This window comes from Passer domesticus, chromosome 1 (genome assembly GCF_036417665.1).
Source record: "Passer domesticus isolate bPasDom1 chromosome 1, bPasDom1.hap1, whole genome shotgun sequence".
Taxonomy (NCBI): Eukaryota; Metazoa; Chordata; class Aves; order Passeriformes; family Passeridae; genus Passer; species Passer domesticus.
In genome coordinates this window covers 126,032,174-126,056,117 of record NC_087474.1, presented here as the reverse complement: position 1 = coordinate 126,056,117, position 23,944 = coordinate 126,032,174, and the positions used below count along the sequence as shown (strand labels likewise).

Below are 23,944 nucleotides of genomic sequence, written 5' to 3'. Positions count from 1 at the left end.
AATACTTAACGACCAATTTGCAGAAATAATCTGATATTTCACAGTCTTAAAAGAAACTGAAATGTGTGTATGTGTGCATGGGTGCATATGTACTCTGATAAATAAAAAGAAAATTAAAACCAACCTTTTTGCATCATGACTTTAGGTTGTAGTAGATATAAAGTAGATATATGGAGAACAAGCTTGCAGCATTGTCATGTTATTTTGTGTGGCCTTCTTTTTCCCCCTTCCTGCTATTATCTCACTTTGTGGCTGATTAGCAGCCAAATTAAACCTACTTGTTAAAAACAGAGAGAAACACACATTTCTTGAGTCACTTGTGTCACACAGGTAAGGTGGCAGAGCAGGGCCATTTTGGGCTGTCATTGGCACAAGAAGCTAATAATTTGTGGTGGTTTTTATGCATGTAGCTAGACTCGATACTGAAGATTTTTAGTGCAAACAAGTGATTAGAACCCATTCCTATTTTCTGCTAGTTGCAAAAGAAAATTGTTTAATCTCAAAGACAAAAGTGGTGTTTTTCAAAGAATTGGACTATCCTGCAAATAGTTACTTAGAGTATTCTCTTCATTGTGATATCATCACACATTTAATACTGTATCTTTTTAAAAGCTGTCTTGAGCTCTACAAAATATACTATCTTGGGTCACTATGATACAGCTCCAAGATAATGCAGAGAGGGTGGCACAGCTGGGTCCTGGCAGTGTTTGGAGAGACAAAGATGAGATCTGTGCACCTGATTCACAGAGCTGAGGTAACAAGGAGTCCCATGGTGGAGAAAGGGAAGCTGGTACACAGGGATGTAGGAGTGGAATAAGATCTTCTGTCAGCAGCTTGTGCTGTTCCATCCCTCCCTGCACTGCTGGCCCTCACTGCAACCTGCATTTTTCCATCACCAGGCAGCTTAAAGCCCCCAGGGTGTGAGCCTGATCTGGGGGAGAAGCAGGTTGGCAGCACACTGGGGCAGTCAGCTGCACACGCTGCAGGACGCCTGTCAGTCAGGGCCATGGGGATGAGACACAGACGGAGTGAAATTCAGCCTCCTGACAGCTGATGCGGAGCTGACAGCTCTGCAACAGACAAAAAAGTAATTGTTAGGTGCAGCTTTGTGGAAGAAAATGATCTGAGGCTGAGTGAGGCACAAACTGTCACATGAGGACCAACGACGGCAGCATCAGCTGTCCTGCTGTACAGATCCCTTCTGAAAAGGGATCTCAAATTCTAGCTTTTATTTTTAAACCCACAGCAGATAGTATAAACGGGGAGGTAGGTTCCAGGCAAACCTGAGTTCATCTGCTGGAGGTTGAATCGTAGCTGAAGGACTGTCAGCTGAAGAAGTGGGTGGAAGAAGCCTTGACAGCCCCAGTTTTGTACCTGCTTAGAGAGACAGGACAACCTGCTTGTGCTCAGGGTGGTCCTGGGCAGTAGTGGGAAGGGAAAAGCAACCCCCAGGCTTGAGAGGTATGGGAGAAATGTGGAAACCAGGGGAAGCTTCTCTCTGCTGCTATTTTACTAGCAAAATGGAATGTGTGAATGTTCAGTAACAGCAACAGCAATATCATTACAGACAGGCGCAATTTAAATATAGTTTTCATTTAAGAACTTGAATTAGTATGTTATTCAGCTCAATTTTTCTTTCTTCTTATCCAGAGACATCCTTTTGTATCACTTTGTGACACATTTCACCTTGGTCAGATGTTTTCAAACATATTGAATAAAATATTTCCATTTACATTAGCTGAGCAAATAGTACAAGCCCATGATGCTTCCATGACCTCTAAAGGAACGGGCAACTAACCCATTTAAGGAACAATATTTTAGACTGAAGTTCTTACACAGTCAATATCTTCACATTTTTCAAAGTCCACATATTCTAGAGGCAAATTTCTGATGTTGCACAAAGAACTGAATTATGGTATTGGTTGTAAATTCCATGATTTGCCTACTAACTGTTTAGAATTGGAATAACTGTTTTTCTACCTCAGAAGAGGAGGACTGAGAAGGTGACAAAATCTGTGTAGTGTAGTGTGATGATCTAACTTCACATAATATTCGGGTCCAGGAAACTTGGCTGAAGTGTATGTTTTTTGGATGTACTCAGATTGGGAATTTTGGATAAGAGCACAGAATTTGTAACTTCTTGTTAGGAATCTGTTAAAACTTACGGTTATCGATCCATTGCAGTTTTGTTTAAAAGACAATCGTACCTAAAGGCAATACTTATGTGCAAACAAAAAAAAATTAGGGTTTTTCAAAACACTAAATCTGAATTGAATTTATAAATATCCATTAACAAAATTACATAATTTTTATAGAAGACTACCAAGTTTTCTGAATGTTTATCCTTTCTCTAATCACTGAAAGAGTGTCTGCAGACTGTATTTATTTATTTATTTTCAAAATGTGATGAGACTAAGAAGTTTACAAGCAGAAGTTTACATAGCTATTTAGAATATCTTTTGAATTCAGCACATTTGTATGCTTCATACAAAATAAAGATTTCCTATTAGTAAGAGGGAAATAAAATGGGAGAAGGGGATGGCTAATGTTCTTGGTGAAGAACTAAAGCTGAATTATGCTGTTCATTCTGTAATTCTTGAGCTTATCACATCTTCCTGTGTGTTGTGTGTCTTGATAGATAGGTGAATAACAGATGACATCTGCCTGCATCTGAACATGATGTTAAAACACACAGAGGCACTCAGGAAGGATCCATTGTCCCAGTGAGGTGCCAGCTCTAGAAAATCTAACCAAAAACCAAACCAAAACAAAAACAAACAAAAAAACTCCCAAAACCAACCAAAAAAAAACCCCAAACAAAAACAAAAACACAAAAAAACCCAAAAACAAAAACAAAAACAAACATCAAAAAAGCCCCCCCCAAAAAAACCAAAAAAACAAAACCAAGAAACCCAATCAAACCAACACAAACCCTGGGGCTAAAACCAGAACTTATGGTTTAGGGGTTTTTTTCCCCCTGTATTTGTGTGTATGTGGTTCTTTTTTGTTTGCTTGGTTTTTGTCTGTGTTTTTTTGTTTTCATGTTTGGGTTTTTTTTTACTGAAATACCTAAATATCTTAAGTTATAGAAATCATGTATCTGTATAAAACAATTTTTGAAATGTTTTGCCTGATGATTAGACATTCTGGAATGAATGGATGCATTGCCAAAGACTTAGCATAGTCTTTTTTACATCTATTGTTTTAAGTGTTTCACACCACTGTTTTATCTGAAGCTCATTGTCTTTGCTTGATTTCCCTTACCACTTTTCTCCCCTAAAGAATTGCAACTGATTTATTCTTTATCTCTTGCACTCCAGCCTTACATGTTCTTTCTCTCTTGCTTCATTATTTTCCATGGCATTTACTTTCTGTCTTCTGCTTTGACCATGTTCTCAAAGCAAAAAAAAAACAAAACCAAAATCCAGCTAGCCAAAATTACTCAAACCCAACAGCTTTTCACAGAATCACAGAATTGTTGGGGTTGGAAGGCACCTCTGGAGATCTTCTCATCCAAGCCCCCTGCCCAGGCAGGGCCACCCAGAGCAGGTGACACAGGAGAGTGTCCAAGTAGGTTTGGAATGACCTCCCTGGGCAGCCTTTTCCAGTGCTCTGCCACCCTCAATATAAGGAAGTTCTTCCTCATGCTGAGGTAGAACTGCTTGTGGTTTTGTTTATGGCCATTGCTCCTTGTCCTGTCTCTGGGTACCACTGAAGAGAATCTAACATCATCTACTTTCATTCATCAGAAATCTCCTTGTGCTCAATGGAAGTAGCTGTGGCATTATTGTTCTGGAATGGTGATAGGATGGCTGCTAGGGAATAATCTTATTGGATAACTTAATCTTGTATCATCCCAAGATTTTCAAGACGAAGACCTATGCTGCCAAATGTGTGAAATTTAATGGATGTATTTTTCACACAGAATAAACTGTCTCTTTACTTGTCCATTTGGAGTCCTATGACATTATCAGAACTTGCATTATTAAATTATTATAGATGCCAGACTCATAATTAAATTATTATCATGGACTAGATGAAAGGAGACAACTACATGCACCCTCTGCTTTTAGCCCTATTTTCTATGATTATGCAACCTGTGCAAATCAGTTAGAATACTATTAAGGCTAGAGAAGAAAACAAAAGGTTTCTATGCTAAATGTTAATTGTTGATCTATGTGCAAGGTGTCTTTGAAAATAAAGTCAAGGTATCAGGAATATGGGAAAGAACACCAGAAGATACTCTAGTCCAACCTGCTCCTCAAGATATTTTTCAAGAATTAAACAGGATGGTTAGTTGCTGTTTCCCTGGTGACCAGGGCAAATACATATACAAAAAAAACCAAAACAAAACAAAACAAAACAACACAAAACCACCCAAAAAACCCCCAACCCTAGATAGTTACTTCATTATTTAGACCAATCTTTTCTAGTTAAGGGGCAAATCTTAATTATAGCATCATTCCAATAAACCTGGGCAAATATGAAGCAGATTAAGAGTGTTTATTCAGATTTTGGAGGCATTCAAAGGTTCAAATGAATACTGAAGATAAAAGTAGATAAATGTTGCTTCATTTTCAAAAAAATATTAGCCTCTTTCTTCCCTCATGATAAAATGGTGATCTGATTTTCACCTGTACAACCATATTTGATATTCAGGAATATTGTTCTTAATTATCTTTTGCTCAGTGGTTGATTCCCATCACCTGGTGCTGCAAACACTCTTTTTTGCATGACTGAAAACCAAAGCTAGGGAAGCACATTACAAAGAAAACTTAATGCCACATGGTACAGTCAATTAATGAAGTTAGGATTCTGAGACAGGACTGCACCATACAATAGTTGGTCAACTGCCTAAGACTTCCAGGACTCTTTAGAACATCTTTACCATGCCTGAAGACAGAAATGCTCGACAGTTACCTAACCCAAATTTCACGTTTGCTCCTCTGTAGGTTGCATGTGCTGGAACTTTTAAAGATGTCTTAAAATTCTCTTATAGGGCTAATTTAAATTGAAAATAGATGGGAAAAACCCCTAATGCTAATTTTTAGATAGATGTCCCAAATAATTCTACAGTAAATCTCCCAAAGTCTTTGGCTCAGTACTAAAGAGTGAAGACTCTTATGGATGTTGACAGAGTTGTTTAGCTTTCTATAAAATAATCCACTGACTTAAACCTCACATATGCTCAATGAAAGCAGAACAACCTCAGTAATGGGCCTAAATTGACCCGAAGCAATTCTGAAAGTTTCCAGTTATCTAATAATTCTCTTTTGTTTTAATAATAAAAAAAAAAATAAATTAATGTACTGTGGTTGCTTGAAAAAGGACTTCTGATTGAGGTATTAGAAGTCAGTAATAATTCATAATGAACTTGAAAAAAATCTGTAGAGGTTTTGTTTTACAAATTCTTCAGAACATTAATTTCACATCCTGTTCTTTAAAATGTGTTCGCTTTTGTGGCGATAATTATTGAGAGTGCGAGTGAATCAGAGTCTGAATCATTTAAGACCTCTACATCCATGAATAATGTTCGCCAGTGACTATTTCTCAGGTCCATATTTATTCAGTAATTCCAACAATGAAGTCTTGTTGTGTTACAAGAAAATAAACATTAAAGTAAACAGCTTGTTCTGTATTGAGATGATTAGAGGAGGAATTCAACAAAGACTAGACTTCTGTCAGTCCAGTTAGGAGTTTATTACCCAAAGCTGTTGTGATAACAGTGTTATTTCAGTGGATACAGGCTGTTCAGGTTCCCTGGGATTTTAAGGTGAATTCAGGTCATTCATTACTTTTGTTGGCACTATAAATCTGTAGCATTAGAAAGGAGTGGAAAGAGATAACTATTCTACAAATAGCACAAATAAATATGGAAGAGATCACTTTAATTCCCTAATTCTTCCTGTATGAAAATGTGTCTGCCTTCTTCATAGGAGCCCAAAAATAAGATGGAAGAAAAGACCACCAAATTTCTTTTTCCAGCCATACTGTGCACACTTTCTTATGCATGCAGGACATCCTCTGAAGCCCTCAAGCTTTTGCATTCTGGTGCTCTTGGTTCCCTGAATGGTGGAGTTCAACACCACCAGTGCAAACAGCAGAAAGTGGGGACTTGCCTAATTAACTATTTCTTGTAGAATGTGATTTTAAATCACTGTAACGTATACTGTGAATACCCCCCAGTTAATATGTAACTTGTGGAAAAACTGTGTTAAGTTTGTGGTTCAGTTGGAATTGTAGTGGATCTTCTCAGCACCTTTGCATTGATTATAGCTGGGCAATTTTCTTCACCTTGAGTGCATTCCTCTTCCCATTTTATTCCCAAAGGAGTTGAAGGAACAAAAAAGGCCAGCTATGCCCCCAGGTTTTCCAAACTGATAGTAGGATCTTCCTATTTCCAATTTATTTCCCTCAGATGGAATTTTTCATTTTGCCATGAAAAGTGTAGAAAATTCATTTCCTGTTACATAGTGTCTAAACAATCTTGCTTGTTTATTGCATTAATTTCTCTGTTTTGTTAATACCTTTATAGTTAGTCTACTTTTAATTATAGTATGAAACCTGTTTATTCCTTTTCCTGTGGTAGAGGAAAAGCCGTGGTAGAGGCCTTGTTTTTCAAAACTAGAAATCAGCTCGAACCTTTTAAGTAGTTTTTCAGGGTTTTGAGGTTTACTGCCATCAGTACTAAAGTTTTACTTAGAAATCTTGGAATGATCATCATCCTAGTTATTCCTGCTTAAATGTGCAAGCTCAAAACATCTTGCCCTTTTGGGACATATATAGTGTTTTCATTGTCAGATTGTGATGTCCAATGATATATTTAGAAAAGATACTAATAAAAATGTGAAGAATCTGTCCAAGTAGAGAGGAAATATATAGGTACTTACAAAAACATTAGAACATGATCCTATGATGTCCTTTCTGTCCTGAGCTGTTTTAAATGAGCATCCTTTCTAGAGGGGAATACTCTTCTACTTGTAGGACCTGATTTGCAAACTGTTTGAGACCTTAATTTTACCATTATATCTCCGTCTTCAGAATCTATCTTCTAAAGACCCAAAATCACAACAAGGTGTTGAGATGAAGTGAGATGAGATGAGATGAGATGAGATGAGATGAGATGAGATGAGATGAGATGAGATGAGATGAGATGAGAGGTGATGCAGCCACTCACCCTCAGGTAATTATCAGGGGACACACTTTGGATGCTCAGATCTCTTCTATTCCATGCGTACAGAGCCTGGTAGATGACACAAACACTCAGCCCTGCACTTACTATTAAACACCTTTCAACAAACACAGGAAAAACCACTCTACCATAGTAACACGAACTCCTACTTCCAGTGGAAGGCTCTTGCAGTTATGGGGAAGGGGAGCATCAGCTGTGTGGGGAGCAGCACGTCCTCCTCTGAGCATGGCTGCTGTCAGCACAGCTCTGTGTCTCACACAGGTGCTGGTGCACTGCAGCACAGCTGGGAGTCCTGCTGCCCACCGAGCCCATCTAAGTGTGTGCAGCACAGGCTGACTGACACCCTTTAAGGCAAATGTAGAAAGTTTGCTGTAAAACCTGATACAGCTTCTGACATTGATGGATACGTATAGTGAGAAATGTCAGTGCAAGATGAAAAGCTACTGGTGAAAGAGCATCCTCCAAACATATTCCCTTGATACCACTGCAGACTTCAGCAGCCTCAATTTTGTTGACACAGAAGCTGGTAACCAGCAGTCTAGATGTAACTTCAGTTACATTATTTTCAAACAGTTGAAAAAGCTGTGGTCTGATTTGCAGAGTGCGTTTTCACAACTAATGTGGAAGAAGATTGTTTTTGTGTTGTTGGATAGGTGGAATATAATACATGCACATGTACAAGTTCAGGCATGTATGTGAGTCTGATTTTGACAATTATGTATACGGGAACAGGACATACTGCAAAGCAGCATTCTCTAGCATCACCTCACTTTTACCTACCAATAATCCAAGTGCCTTGCTAAGAATGCAGAAAGACACCAATTTAAACAGGTACAGATTTTAATTATTTCCTCAAAATATTAGATTTTCTCTACAGAATTATACTCCCTGACACTGAGAGTTAAAGGACTGTGTTAGTTCCTAGGTTCTGTCTTGGCTGATAAATTGTTATTTGTTGCATAGAAGTTGATTGCGTTTATGCTTTTCAAAAACACCTAGACATTGGCTCCTGACTTTTTACAAACATCTCTGATTTATGAAAAAAGTTTACAAAGCCAACAAAATTAAGCAATCCTACTTAAGGACATTTTAAATTTTGTTTATCACTTGTTCAATTTTGTTTAATCACTTGTTCTTAGTGTTGTTGTTAAGGAAGAGATTTTAAGCCGCTATTTAAAAAAAGTTATTACTCTACTTGGATATATTTCTAAAGGTAAGAAAATGACTTCACATACAAAAAAAATATGACCAATAGTCCTCAGAAGACATTTGGAAATTTTTACAAAGCTTTCCCTGTAAATGCTGTCACTGCATCTTTTACTTACATACAGAAGTTTGTACAACAGAACAAGTTTTAACAAATGTTGAAGATATGTAGCACTTACCACATTTGCAGGTCATTCACCAAATGAAAAGCTTTTACCTTAAAACTGCCCCATTCCATGCTGTAGGTATAGTGAAAAGCTAAAGCAACTGAGATATTTGATTTAAATATTAATGAGAAATATTTATTTGCTGCTCAAGGTCTCATGTAGTGCCTAATAAGGGGTGAGAATAAGCATTACTGGCAGTCATGATGTTTCCTCTCTCACCCTTTCTGTTGTACTGAAATATTATTTATAACTGAATTGTTGAAACAAAAATATTAGATTTATAGTTATTTGTAAATTGCCTGGTTCATCTTGGGTGAATAACTTTGGGACTGTTTCCTAAGCTTGTTACAAAGACACTTTCTAACATACAGTGAAGATAAAGACAATTCTATAAGATATTTCACAGAAAGCTTACATTTGGTGCACTGAATATTCTCCTCAGGATGCTAAAAATAACTAAAGCTTCTCAAAAACTTTTTTGTTTGGTTGGTTTGTTTGTTTTTAGGTTATATTGGCATGTTTAGTGTTCCAGGACTAAGAAGAAAATTCTGTTTCCATTGCCTCTTGTAACTTCTGTTTGTTTTGGGCTTAATTAAGTGCCTTTTAAGCATGGCAGAAGCAACAGGATTTAGTGCAAGTCCATTGCCTGAGTGAAGTCAAAGCCATGTATTTCACACAGTCACAGAGGTTGGAATGGACCTCTGCAGATCATCCAGGCCAACCTCCTACTCAATCAAGTCATTCAGAACAGGTTGCTTAAGAAGTGTCCAGTTGAATTTTGAATACCTCCAAGGATTAAGACCCCATAGCTTCTGTGGGCAGCCTGTGGAAAAAGGTAAAAAATAAAAGTTATGTTGAAGAAAAATGTCCTGCATTTCTTTTTGTGCCCATTGCCTCTTGTCCTGTCACTGGACACCACTGGAAAGAGCTTGGGCCCATCTTTTTAATTCCCTTCCACCAGGTATTGATACACATTGATAAAATACTCCTAAGGCTTCTCTTCCCCAGGCTGAACGGGCACAGCTTTTTCTCTAGACATCAGATGTTCTGGTCCTTGACTTATCTTTATGGCCCTTCCTCAGACTCTTTGGCAAGGGACCCCAAATCTAGTCCCAGCACTTAAGATATGTCTAACCAGAGCTGACAGGAGGGAAAGGATCTCCTCCCACTACCTGCTGGCAATGTTTTTCCTAATGGAGAGCCGTTCATCCTCATTATGTATAATCTGAAAATTTGCTGAAGGTGCCCCCTCTTTTGTTGTCCAGGCTATTAAGGAAGATGCCACCTTCCTAGGACTGAGGGGGAGCTGACTGGCTTGTAGTTCCCCAGATCCTCCTTCTTGCCCTTGTAGAAGACAGGAGAAACCTCCAGTCCCCAGGATTTTCCCAGAACACCTTGATCTTTCACCGACAATTGAGAGTGGTCTTGCAATGACATCATCCAGCTCTCTCAGAATCTGTGGATGCATCCTGCCAGATCCTGTGCAAGTTCCACTTTGTTTAAATATTCCCTAACCCGACTCTACCAAGAGTAAGCCTGCCTTGTTCCCGACTTCACTCAGGAGTCTGGGAATCCAGAAGGCTGATCTTACTGGTAAAAGGTGAGACAAAGTGCTGTTCAGGACCTTGGCCTTTTCCCTCTCCTTTGCCACCAGGTCCCCTGCCCCATTCAGTAGCAAGCCCACATTTTCCCCAGTCTTTGTTTTGCTCTTTCTCTACTCATAGAAACATTTCCTGTTGCCATTGACATCCCTCAGGAGATTTAACTCCAATGGATTTTTGGCTTTCCTAACCCCATTGCATGCTCAGACAGTGTCCCTACACTTGACCCTACTTCAACCTCATCTGTTTCCTTTTTGAACCTGAGTTTAATCAGGAACTCCTTGTTAAACCATGCAGGTCTTTTGCCACCTTTGTTTGACCTCCCAACCATGGGAATAATAATTTGGATAATTTCCAAACCTGTAGGTGGTGGTCCCCCAAAATCACCAAGTACTCCTGCACCTTTCTTCTCTCCAGAGCTTTATCCCATGGGATTATCCAAGCACTTCCCTGAACAGGTCCTAGACTGCTCTCCTGAGGTCCAAGGCTGGGAATTCTCTTTGTGTTGCTTCCTCCTCTCAGGATCCTGAACTCCAGAATCCTGTGATCACTGCAGCCAAAGCTGCTCCCAACCTTCACATGCCGAACAAGCTCTCTTGTTTGTAAGCATGATGTGCAACAGAGCAAGTCCCCTTGTTGGCTCTGTGATCACCTGTTTTAGGAAATTATTATCAATGCCTTTCAGAAACCTCCTGGATTTCTTGTGCACTGCTGTGTTGGCCTTTCAAAAGAAAATGGGATATCCAGGAAAACCAGGGCTTGTGAATGTGAGAATGTGAGGATTCTTCTTTGAAGGAATGACCATCCTATGCTATCTAACAGCGAGGTTGCACAGTCTCTCTTTTTTAGGTCAAGGCATGTCTGCAAAATATTCTGGGTTCAAGACAGCATATTCATTTTTGCCAAAAATACCATGCATGTCTAGCTTTGTATCTGGGATAATAAAGTTCTTGTTGTGTAAAGAAATGTAACTTTTGGAAAGATACACAGAAATATTTCCAGCATACATAGCTGGCTTTCATTTTCCAGCTGTGGCTGGCTCTGAAAGTAATCTAGAATATTTTGGTCCATAAACTCAAGGAGTGAAGGACGAAACTTATCCCTGATTTTAAGTTACCATTTGATATCTCTTATGTCTTTATTGGAATGTGTCTCCCGGACAACATCATACACCTGTACTCAAACCTTGTCCTTTGCGAAGCAAAAGGATTTTATATGAATTTACTTAAATCTCCTTCATTTAGTTACAAACTCTTTTTTTTTTCCTTGGATAGCTTCCAACCCCTAAATTAATTGGGATGAGAGGAGGTATGGACTCTCTCTTGTTTTATGTTGTTATTTTCTTGGAGTAGTTAATAAATCCTTTCATCTGCAGGATTAAACCTGCATTTCTGGTGCCCACCACCCCAGCCAAGCTACTTCCTGGGACAGTGTTTGGACCAAACCACTTTTTCCAGCAAGTGTGCCAGTGCAGCCAACACTCCCAGGACATGATGTGCTCAACCCTGCCACCTCTTGCTGGGGTTCAGCACCAGTCTGGCTTGGATTTCAGTTTAAATGTTTTAAATTTTGTGAATGCAAAGCAAAGCCTATATGTCTCTGATAACATGCAGTGAGGGGCTTTTTGAGGAAATCTTTTTTTTTTAATACTATTTTAGAATTATTTTTTTCATTGTATTATACTATAAGTGATTTCACTGCCTACTTTACAGCAATATGATATGGCCTTACGATTTCTCTTGCAGCAAGTTAAGTATCTTTGTGAAATTTATTTATAATTCTTAGCTATTTATTTTGATTTAATGTTAATTTTGAAATAAGATTAATTCAGAGATTTCATGCAAATAATTTTTTCAGGAGATTAAATTTGTATTTTATTTTTTATTCTAAAATTTTCTGAAGCTTACACTGCCATTAAATTTCATTAAAATATGCCAGTAGTGTGACTGGTATTTTTAAAGACACAAAAATTCAGAAAAAAAATCTATCTGTCTTCAGTAGTTAATGATCAAATAGAAATAATCTCATTAATGCTGAAGTAACTAAATTAAAGTCTTTGGATTTTGTGCCCTCTATTCAGATTCAATTATCTGTAAATTAGTTCTCACTGTGTCGATCCCATGGCTTAAAAGCACATGCTAATAAAATACAAAAATGGGAGATTATGTATTCTTTAATATTTCTATTCATGCATCAAATGGGGTCACTTTTGAGCTGGGTCACTTTTGATGCAGTTCTGATTTCTGTAGCTGCAGTACTAGATTTTGACCACTGAGTGTCAGACACTGAATAATCTTTTGACATTTTTTACCTTTTTGTTTCACCCCTTTACCTCTGCAGCAGTGTTAAAAAGTTGTGGCAGATCTTCCTAGATCTGCTTTAACCAGAAAAAAAATATCCTGATCATTTGATAGATTAAATTCCACCTTTCAGACAGAAAGAGAACAAATCTGGGCTTGCTAAAAAGCTTTACAGCACACACTACAAGTGCCTTGCTATATTTGTTACTGGTGGCACACCATTGAAGAAAGTTGTATTTTACTGATAGGAATTTGTGTGGGCAGCTAAACTCCTGTTCACGATGCCTCTGTTACATACTGTTTATTCTTCCTCAAAAACAGAGGGTAGACATCACCCTAAATTACTTCTCAGGTTTTTTCTGGTGTTTGTTATCTGGGACTGAGATGAGGATGCCCCCATGGGCTGTCTCTGTTATGTGCTGAGGGTGTGTCTGTCTGTGCTAGACAGCCTTGGTGGGGGCTTTGAGAACTTTCTTGGTGAAGACACAATTCAAAGCAGAAACTTCTTAGCTGGCACATTCAGTTTCCTGCTCCTCTGACCTTTAAACTTTTGAAAATGCACTGATGAAACATTGACACATGGGCCCAAACTTATGGCGCTGCTGTTGCTGCCTTGGCGAATCCATGGCCAGAGACACAACTGAAGCAAGACCTCAGTGAGATAATAGTTGTTATTATTATTATTATCAGAGATAATAGTGTTGTGTTAAAGGACACAGTTGAGGCAGCCACCACTGCAGCCAAACAGAACTGCTACTGAAGTCTCTGTCTTTCAGCTCATCATATCTGCTGAATTTACACACCTGTCTTGCTCTCTTGGTGCTTTCCCTTAATGTGTCTGCATGATAAAAAGAGGGGTCTCTCACAGCGGATTACAGAAGAAAATGAAAGGCAGAAAAAACATGGAAGAATTGGTAAGGACTGAAATTCTGAGCTAACCTGCAGCCACAGGAGCAGAGGGAGAATCTCAGGTGACACAGGGCAGAAATAGGGGCTACAGGGGTAGGGGACATAATTGTTAGGTGTGTCTACAGTGGATGCAAAGTCCTCAGCTTTGTTTCAGCTTGTGCAGAAGAAAAAATTACAGTTTTGTGCAATAAAGCTTATCTACAGGGAAATACCCAAATCAGCACTGCCTTTGCGACTATACTTCAGTCATTAATGGATATTTAGAAGTCTTGGCAATGGCCACTTAATGTTTTTTTGTAAGATCACCTCAGAAATTTGGACAACTAGGTGGAATCTCTATTTTTGCGACAGAGCTAAAATGCTATGCTGCCGGAGTTGTGCATATGATTTTTTTTTCTAGTTTTCTCTGCTACATGATATTGTAAAGTGTTAAACACTTTTTGGAAAAACCGCTCAAAAGGCAATCAACTAAACTGGACCCAAATGTCTCTGTGCCTCACTTTCCTTCCCTTCTGCAAAGTGTCCTTGCTCTCATCTCTCAGGCATAATAGAGAGATAAATTCATAATGACTGTGGATCAGTTGCTGTGAAATGACATCACCACAGAAAATTCTAGAAGGTAATGAATAGCTTCATAACTTGATATAACATTGACCTGTGATGGTGCAAAAAAGTCTGAGCCATCCCTTGAAAAGAGGTGGAATAAAGGTAGAATAAAAGCTTGCACATCAGCTGTGTTGCACATGAAATGAGTCTGGGATATGATTCTGGGATATGATTCTACGGCCATATCACATTGTGTACTCTGTCACACAATAGAGTGTTTCAGCTCACATTGCTTGTAGACAAAAGGATTGGAAAAAATTTGGACAGACAGCTTCTTCTTTCTCACTTTTTCTACCTTATCTTAAACTTTTCTTTTAAAATCTGTGAGATTTTTAATCTCACAGCCCAGCTGTGAAAAGGCAGCTCCTGCTTTCCTAAGAAAAGGGTGTTGGTCAATTTACTGTCTACTGAGAACAAATGTTTCTGACAATGCTCTCCTCAGTAGTGATCTCTCTTATTTTTCCTTTTCTTCATCTATCAAACACTAGATAAATTGCTCTTAGAAATGCAGCTTTCAATTTTAAACTGGTTTATGCAGCACTTTCTTCACAATTCAGTCCTTTGTAATCGGATCATTTATCAAATTGCCCAAGGAGGAACACTGTTTCCAAGAAGTATGAGTAAGATGCCATTATGAGGATCTAATAACAAAACCAAGAGATTTCACTCAAAAAGGAATAGTCTGACCTGGCCCAGGAACACTGTAGTAAATAGATAAAATTAATCTATTGAGTTTAAGGCTTCAAGGCAGTAGGACAGGACAGAGAGAAATGCTGGACTGCAGGTCTGTCTCCCTAGTGAGAAGAGTTTTCCATATTGTCTGCTGCTCACATGGAGGCTCAATGTGCTTACTTCACTCTGGAGATTTTGTGGCTGTTGTCTCTATGAGACAGTTTGCATTTTGCCTTGTTAATCTTTGTAAAGGATTCTTGCACAGTGCAAGGCAGACTTCAAAATACCCTGTGCAGTCCCCATGAGGAGACTGACCCTCTGTTGCAAGCACTATCTAGCTTTTTTCTCTTCAAGAAAAAGAGGAGAGCTGAAGAAAAATGTAAACCTTACAAGAACAAAATAGTTAACTGAAAATTTAATTAGACATAAACAGGGCCTTAATGGTGAAAGCCTTGCCTGCTAGCATGTCTTCTGTCTTGGGTGGTGCTGCAGCTCATGCCTCTGGTAGTAACAGGTACAAACAAGAAGTCCAAAGGTAGAAGCAGATTACATAGACTTTTAATATCTGGAAATGAATTGAAATGCAAGATGTCACAGGATCCACTGTGTTTTCAGAACGGGCTATAGAGATAGTAATAGAAAATTTGCATTTTGCTCCTGGTTGTACTAAGCAGGGCTCAGAGTGACACAGATGCAGGTGGCTTTAGGCTCGAGTCTGCACCCTGCTGGATCCCACTGAGCTTTATTTATCCCAAGGTTTTGGTGGCCTGAAAAAGGCAATTCAGACCACTGTCCAGGGGGTGGCACACTTAAACAGGTGGTAGAGAGAATCTCCTTCCCTTGCTGCTCCATCCCTTAAATGTCACATCTGGCTAGAAGTTCTGTTGCTCTCTGTAGGCTTGTCTGGGTCTGTGAGCAGAGGTAGCTCTTGGGAGACAGGAAGGCAAATAGTTGAAACAGTGAACACAATAAACTCTAATCAATTTCGACAGGACACTGCTGGTCTCTGTGGACTATTTTGAAGAGATCTCAAAGGAGAGCTTAAAAAGGCAGCTTTATTGCCTGGAGGCTTGACAGAAGTTAACACTTCTCCTTGAAAAGCGCAAGTCAAAGTGGATGAAAATTGCTGCATCTAAAGCATGGATGAGTTTGGGGGATGAATCACTAGGAAAAAACTTTACAAACTGTTTTGCAAGAGGACAAGCCTAGAGAGCTCCCTACTGGTCTTTTAGTATCTATGAAGGTGTTTTTTCCAGTATTGCAGTAATTGTGAGAACCAGGACAATGGTGTTGAGCCAGTTATACATTTTGCTTTGTTATAAAAGCCATGTAGATCTCTGATACTGAGGTACTATGGAATGCCAAAATCTCCTCCAGAAAAGCAAAAAAAAAATTAGTTAGCATCAGGCCAATTAAAATGTGCTTGGATGTTTTTTTTAAATTTTTAAAAATTATTTGTGACATAAATAAAACCAAGAAATTCTCTTTAACTTGTGAATAAAATTATTTTACTTTAAATCCCCTATAAATAATATCTTGGAGCAGTTTCAAGATTGGCGTTCTTTCTGAGATCAGAAAATTTATAAAATTATCTCAGGTTCAGTTTTGACTATTCAGTATTGTCGAAACAAAAAAAACTGTCTTGACAGCCACTCAACTACCTCTGCTCACCCTCAGCAGTCAGGCTGATTTCATTTCTCCTAGTAAGTCTTGCAGTTGAAGGTGAGATACTATTAAGCTGCAGGCAGATGTGCATTGTGGCTCACAAGAATTTTTATTCATGTGAAGCTCCTATGTAGGGAAAGCACAAAATTCATCCTTCCAGCTTCCGTAACAGAACCCCCTTCTGAGCAAAGGCAACATGCAGAAGTACCACTGCTTGTTATGGGGCACAATCAGCCAGACAGACCAGACAAAAAGGGCTCATCTTGCAGTACATTAATTTGAACAGAACACTATTTTGGATTGTAATCTAATCAAGTGTTTGAGACAGTTCTGTTTGGAAAGGGCAGATGATTTTCACTTTGAATTGCTTCATTGCAAAATCTCTGCCAAATTATCTCGCTGGCAAGATGGAGCCACCTGGCATTTTTGAATGGCTGCTGGGAGTGGCTGCATGCCACAAATTTGCCAGACTGCGGCGATTAGTTTTAAAGAACTTGGCCTATGCTGTTCTTTCTCTGTGCCATGTCCTTGGGTCCCTCAATCCAGGCAGATTCCTGCACATTTATCAGGAAGGATGTGGAGCTTTTGGAGTTAGAGAGGATGCTCTTGCATCTGCAGTTTTGGTCACCATGAGGTAACATGGCAGATTTCTGGTGTTCCCAGGAATCTCCTTTCCTTTTGCCTTCAGTCTTCTGCTATGAAGTATTTGTTGAAAGGCTAAGGTTGTGCATAGCTGCCTTTCAGTTTTGTGGAGTAATTATGCTTCTGGAAATGAGAGGTTGCTATGCTGAGTGGCCACAATGGGAGACACAGGCATTCTTGGCTCTATATCCATTGTGAACATCCACAATGAAGAGGCTCCTGCACCACTGATTAGGAGTGACCTTTGTTACAGGACATTTTTTCCTTAGCAAATATGTAGGTTTGATAAAGCTCCCACATGCTGAATAATGACCCAAAGCCAAGCACCAATTAATAATCTAGTTTATAAATGGAGAAGGAAACAGAATCTGCCTTTTAGCCTTTGAATAGCAAGTCTGTTTTAAACAGCTTGACTGTCATCTCTTTAAATTCACCTAAAGATCTGTGGGCTTTTGCTCATTGCCTCTGTGGATCTCTGCACTCCCGGGCAAGTTTTCCAGGACCTTGGTGTAAAAGAAGCTTAGGCCTGCTATTTGTGTATTACTGAAACTTCTTTCAAAACTGCTGTGACAAGTAGAACAGAACCATTATAAAGCAAGAATTTTGGGAAATGTGCCTTTGGAACTTTTTAGGAAGGAGGAGGAGAGACCATCTGTTTTGCTTGTCACAATTCTTGTTTGTTTAAGATGTGAATTGCCAGAAATGTGGAAAGATTGGGTACAACGACAAGTGATAGAGTAATTTTCACACTGGACTTATGGGAAGCATGTGTTGTCCATCTGTGTGATTCTCATTTTATGCAAATTTAGGAAATATAGTCTTATGTCTAATTGTCCAAAGGTAGTTCTGAGCATTGAAATAGAGGAAAGATACCACGCCATATCGTCAGTAGGCCTTCCTTTGGCTCCATAACACGCCAGTGCAGAATGCTGCTTGTTTGAAACTACAAATCACAATAAACATTTATATTTAGAAGCCCATAAAATAATGTTTCGGGGTCTGCAAAACACTTCAGACCCATGCTTGGGTTTTCCTGGAAGTGGGACAGGATGCCACAATTTTCCTGACCTTCCCAAGCAGGTGTTACCAACCTGCCCTGAGTCATGTGCTGATGCCTGCAGGATCCTGGTGCTGGGGGAATACTGGGAGAGGCTGGTGAGGGTCTGCAGGCTAAAAAGTACATAGCTATATGTGGTTAAAGCTTAAACAAGGCACATCTGAGCTTCTGGGAAGAAGCTTTAATTTAAGGATTGTTTTGGGGGAGGAAAGTGTTTATTTGCCTTCCTAAAAAAGAAATCACACTCCATGAAAGGTGATGGAAGTTTTACCTGGAGCATATTGCATTTTTCAGAGCTCGTGAAAATGATACTTCCCCTTATCTACCCTAAGCAGTTTCATTGAATAGGACCCAAAAGATACACTTTCCCCCCCACTTTTTTCCTTTTTATCATTTCATGGTTTATTTACAAACTGCAAATGATTCTGATTTTTTTTTTGCTCAGTGCAACATCTGGAAATGTGACTAGAAATGATTCTTAATTCTACTGTCATTGGAGTGCAAGCATTCCTGATCTAAAATACACTTTTTTGAGAGTGTTCAGTTGAGGATTGCTTCAGTGCTTGATCTTGTAAAAAGACAAAAGAGACCCACATGCAGTGAATATGACATTCAGCTTGGAATTTCTATTGGAAGTTCCCATGAGATATTTTCCTTTGTTGGTGATTCTTTAAATGGTACAATGTCAGCAGTACCAAAGATTTAGGTTTGTGCCTTGTTGCTTATAGAACCCTCTTTAGACAGACTCCTTGGTTCTAAATATAGGCTTTTAGGATTTTTAAACTGTCTATTTATAACAAGACATTTTGATGATTTCAAGGTGATTCCCATTTGTGATTTTAAAAATATTCTATTTATAATACGGTGGATCATTAAATCAGAAAAAAACCCAACCACTTGATAAGATAAATTTTTAAAATAAATAGCAATATAGTGATGACAATTTTTAAACACACTGATTCTGACTCCTTGCAGTCTGTCTGGCTTTTGAGGAGAGCTCTGTGGTATTTATGAGCAGAATGGAAATCTTTTTTATAATGCCTGTGGGTCAGTTCTGTGATATCTGATGTCAGAAAGGCTGTCAATGAATATAGGAAAGACAGTGTAGCAGGACTCCAGGTTTTGGCTGGGTCAAGAATACTGCTATATATAATACATCTCAGACACCTTTAGGTATATGAAGCAAGGTATATAGTGTAGGAGAAACTGACTTACTAAAGGAAAAATAGGGACCATCACAATGAAAGAAAATGAGAGATTGCTAAGCAGAGCCTTAGCTTGCTGTGGGTCTTATATCATGAAGGGACAGAAACTAAAGAAATTAGGTCTTGTGTATCCAGCAGGAGAAGAAAGAGAAGCAGAAAAATAAAGAAATCCATATTACATTTACTGAGATGGAAATCCATATTTCATAAAGCAGCTCAATATTCAGAGAGGACTCTGAAAGAAGGGGAATGGAATATGGTTTTTCATCCAGCAGGATTATTTATTAAGTAGGTTTGCTGTTTTTCAGGTGGGAGACGCTGGGGAAATGTTTCAAGTTTCTTTTAGGGGCAATATCAAGCTCCTGGTTTTGGTGGAGGTGGGAATCAAAGATGGAGGAGGACAAAAGGAAAGGGAAAATTAAGGTGGCCGAAGAGAGATGCTCCTGTGCAACTCAAGATGAATGGACTCAAAAGTGAGGAACTGCAGCCTTGTGAAAGACTTTTTTTTTTTTTTCCTATGTGTGTCTGTTTGTCTCAAAAGCTGAGCTCTGTGTCAGCCTTCTACCGAAATGTGCCTTACCTTGAGGAGAGACTGCTCCAGACTTAATTATCTTAGGAAACTGGAAGCTTTTTTTTTTCTGTCTTAGAGCACTTGCTAAATACATCTCAATGATGGATGAGTACAATAAAGCTTAAAAAATCCTTAGATATGTGTACTTTGAGCTATAAACAGTAAGAAATCTGAATACGATACAACTGTCTGTTTAAAAATTTTAAATGGAATAATTAAGTGTATTTTATATGTGGCTGCCCAATAGAAGCTGCTTCATAATTAAGGTTTTTCTCTTGTCAGTGTATGCAAAATACATTTAGAAAACACTTAAATGTAATTTTATAGATTCTAGGTTTGAAGAAAGATTTATGTCTTTAAGACAAACACAGCAGCCAATTTGCAATAAGCAGTAACTTATTCATCTTTTGATACTGGAAACTTGGTGTCTGAAGGAATGAACTGCAATACTAGTTCTGCTTCCTCTTTCTTTGGATTATGTAAGGATGTGTTTTGACTCTAGCTGATTTGCTGAAACCTCTGTGTTTTCTTTTGATGCTTGTATCAAGCATTACCTTATTCATGCAAAACAAGGAATTCAGGAGATTTGAATAAACAACTTGTAGCTGTCCATGTCTTCTGCTAGCATGTTTTAATCAAACAATGTTGAGCTATATGTTGCTATGTTACTGCTTTGTCTTTGTCTTTGCTTGCCTTCAACAGAAATAATTCTTCCCAAGGCTGCACCATGCTCCTGCCACACTGTAGTGTGCTCTATAGATGTGTCCTATAAGCAAGTTAGCTGAAGTATCTCTGTGTTGTAAGCTGATTTAAGGAAGCAAGAAAGAAGAGGTACACCTCCTCTCTTCCACACCCAAAATATTGTGGAATCTGCAACAACTTCAGAAATTCTTGCATGTTGCTGGAGGTGGTTTTAGTTTTCACACCAGAAGTAATTTAATTTCAGCACTTAAAGCCCAAAAAGCTCCAACATATTGCTAGCGTGCAAAAATTCCATGTGTGCTAAAAAACAACAGCATATGGTTGGGTGGGGTGTGACCAAAATGAACATAGTTATCACATTGTGAACTTTCTTTTTACAGACTTGATTAAATAAGGAAGAGGGGGGCAAAAAGGGGACATCTAGGACGAGAACCTGGAATCCTCTTAGAGTCTGTCCTTTCAAGTGCTGTGTTAGTGAATGGGAAGGTACATCTTGCATAAACTGGTTTAAAATAGGAGACTGACATTTCATCTGAACATGAGCATGAACATGGAGACAAAGGAAAGGTGGAAAGAAGGCAGCATGTCTCTGGGGTGAATTGTTAGGGGAGAATGGTAGGACATGCAGGCCAGAGGAGGACTCCAGCCCTCCCTGTTTGCTCTGAGAAATAAATTAGGTGGATTGGGATTTTTTGGTGTGAATCAGGTAGAACAAGTTTTAAGAAGGTTCATTTGCTGGGACTATGTGGTTCAGGATGTTTAAACCTTACCATCAGTTCTTCTCAGCAAAATCATTTGCTGAGGTAATTGTAGAAACAAATAACTTAAGCAATCTCTGATTGTGACTGTATGTACATCTACAGTGTTGGTTTTTTTTTAGTTTTTTTTTTTTTTTACTCAGTTGAGTGTTAGAAACCTGATCAGGTCCCCATAGAGGAATATCTAAAGATTGTGCAAATCAAAATCAGAAATATTTCTGGAAACTTGGGTCCAGATACTTGACTTATCCTTCTGAATCCCTGGTGGCAAGGTTGAAATCCTTTAAGACAGTCATATCAAAAAGCTCAGGTGACTAATATTAATATGCAGTTGTTTTGTGTGATTATGTGGCTGCACCTAAAACCCCTCAACTGAGTGTATCTCTCTTGAATTGCTGTTAGTGTAGGATGCCTGCCTAGTTTACTTTGCTCTTTTCTGCCTTTTCTGTGTCCTTCTGGGTGTAAATATATCAACAGAAGCTGAATCCTTATTTTCTGGCACATCACATACAATTTTATCTGGTTTTCAGGTGTGAACACGATGGCAGCCCACCTTTACCACGTTGCAGGTTGTTCTGCTGCCCAGTGCTTGGCTCTCTGCACAAGCAGCACTGTTGTCTTCTGGGTGGCCAGGGAAGATGCCTTCAATTCATAGTCCCAGTCAAAAGACGTCATTTCTGCTGCAGAGGCCAAACACCATCACTGGGCCAAGTGAGCTATGCAATGCAAAATGTATCTTTATTTTCTGCATGCAAGTCTGTCAGATGGTTGAAAGTTAAAAGCAGTCCTAGTTTGGCTCTGTTGTTGAATAATTGGTGATTTCTGAGAACTCTGTAATCTACTCTGGTTTCTAATGGTGAATTTTTTCATGATTTTTGTTGTTTCTTTTGTCTTCTCAAGTGAATGATCATCCTTGAGATTAGAGCTTGGCCCAGTTTTCGTTATGTTCTTGCAAATGACAAAATAACAATTCACATAAAAGTCTATTCTTCCAATTTCAAAGCTAAGAACAGAAAATTACTTTAGATGACTTTGCAACTTTGGAAAGCCTTTGATTTTTGCCCAGAAAGGCCACTGCTCATGTTAATTATGTTGGCTGAGACAAAGTATCTTTTTTCAGAAAAAAGCCCAGGTTATTGTGTGGAACAATAGGGTCTGTCAACATGTGACAAGGCTTCCATATCTCGAGGGGAGGATCCAGTTGATGCAACAAAGTGTCAATCAGGATGTAGAGCTGCAGGAAGTTAACTCATGCGTATTCCAGGGCTGTCCAGATCAGATGAAGAAAGTGCCAAAAGAGCTTACCCATCATAAGCAGCTGAGAGATGAGCTGTGTATGAAAGACAGGACAGCTTGAAGGGCCCTGAATGGTGATCTCAGGAGATGTGTCCCTCAAGGGACAGAGACATGCTTCATGTCCTTGTACAGTCACTTGAAGCAACTTGACGTGAAAATACTAAATAAAACATACAGAACCCCCAAGAGGGCATTTCACCAAAGAGCCCGGGTGGGAATTATCCAGCCTTTTAGCAGGTGTAGGGCCCTGCCTGAAAGTGGCATCATAGATGTCTCCTGAGCCTTCCCAGTAAGCCAGTAATGGATCTGCAGCTTGCCAGATAGTCTGTCATAGGCTGTCAGCCACGGCTGGGAGGAGGGACGGCAGCCTCTTTTGTTCCCATGTCAAGCATGCAGAGAAGGGACTCCTAAGTAGATAATTCAAGGGGAAACAGCTGCTGAGTTCTCAATTCTCCATGACTCTCTAATTTTGCTTTCTTCTCTTAATGTATTTGCCTGCTGCTGGATGAGCGTTGTGTGCTGACAGTCCAACAAATAAAGAAATGTTATAAACTTCCTTGAAAAACTCCTGTGAAGTGTAGCTATTTTGATGGGAGAACAAGTTGAAAGGCATCTTGAATATGTGGGGCTGTAGAAGTATAATTTTAAATTCCTGTAAAAGGGCATGCTCACTTCGCTTCCCTAGTCCTGTTTTTTCAAGCCAAATGGAATATTACAAACTCTTCTGGTTTTGTGATTGTGAAGGAAATTTTTTTCCTCTTAAAAAGCCTCAGCACTTGACGTCACTTGAATATATGAATATGTAAAATTTCACTTAAATAAATGTTTGAATTGTGTCTTGAAAACGCAAATCCTGTAGACATAAAAAGGCAGGCTGCTGGCAAACAATCCTTCCCACACGATTAAAGTCACTTAACTTTTAGGATCATATCACTAGTAGGTTTCAGATACTTTGGTTGTGAGTACTTGGGTGTTTGTATCACTTAGCAAACTGTCCAAGTCAAGTTTTTCTTACTTTTCCAGTAAGAAAAACTTGTCTTGGACAGTTTTTCTCTGTGAGAAACTGACTGGTTTAGCCAGGGCTATGTAAACATAATCCCATCCCCTCTTGCCTTCTCCTGCACCGTTGCTTCAATCCTGACTCTGAGTGTAAAATCCGTGATTTGCAATTGGTAATCGCTCTGACTCTGGCTGCTCTTGGCGCTGGGGTGTTTCTGGGGTTCTCTCTTAGGGTTTTTTTGGTGGTTTTTTTGCTGTCTTTACCTTCGTGCCGTGTCCGCTGGCTGTTTTTGGGGGCCCCCGCGCGGTGCGGGCCCCGCGCGCGGCCGGGCCCTGAGGGGCCTGCGCTTGGGCGGGCGCTCGGCAGATGGCGCCATTGCACCGGGCAGCGCCGGC

At 39.2% G+C, this 23,944-nt stretch overlaps 1 protein-coding gene and 1 long non-coding RNA gene across 6 annotated transcripts in view; both read right to left on the bottom strand.

The window, feature by feature from the left end:
• The window catches only part of LOC135279943 (uncharacterized), a 218,512-nt gene that overhangs the window by 169,635 nt on the left and 24,933 nt on the right, over nt 1–23,944 (bottom strand). The gene's annotated exons all lie outside the window — the stretch shown is intronic.
• Nucleotides 317–23,863, bottom strand: LOC135279913 (uncharacterized). 5 transcript variants are annotated; one of them, XR_010347062.1, is made up of 3 exons: nt 21,807–23,863; nt 8,981–10,818; nt 317–1,070 (listed from the first exon to the last, which is right to left on the bottom strand). It is a non-coding gene; the product is annotated as an uncharacterized LOC135279913 (long non-coding RNA). The 5 variants fall into 5 exon arrangements; XR_010347061.1 differs by lacking the exon at nt 317–1,070 and adding an exon at nt 5,544–7,243; XR_010347058.1 differs by lacking the exon at nt 317–1,070 and having other exon boundaries at nt 5,544–9,388; nt 10,527–10,818.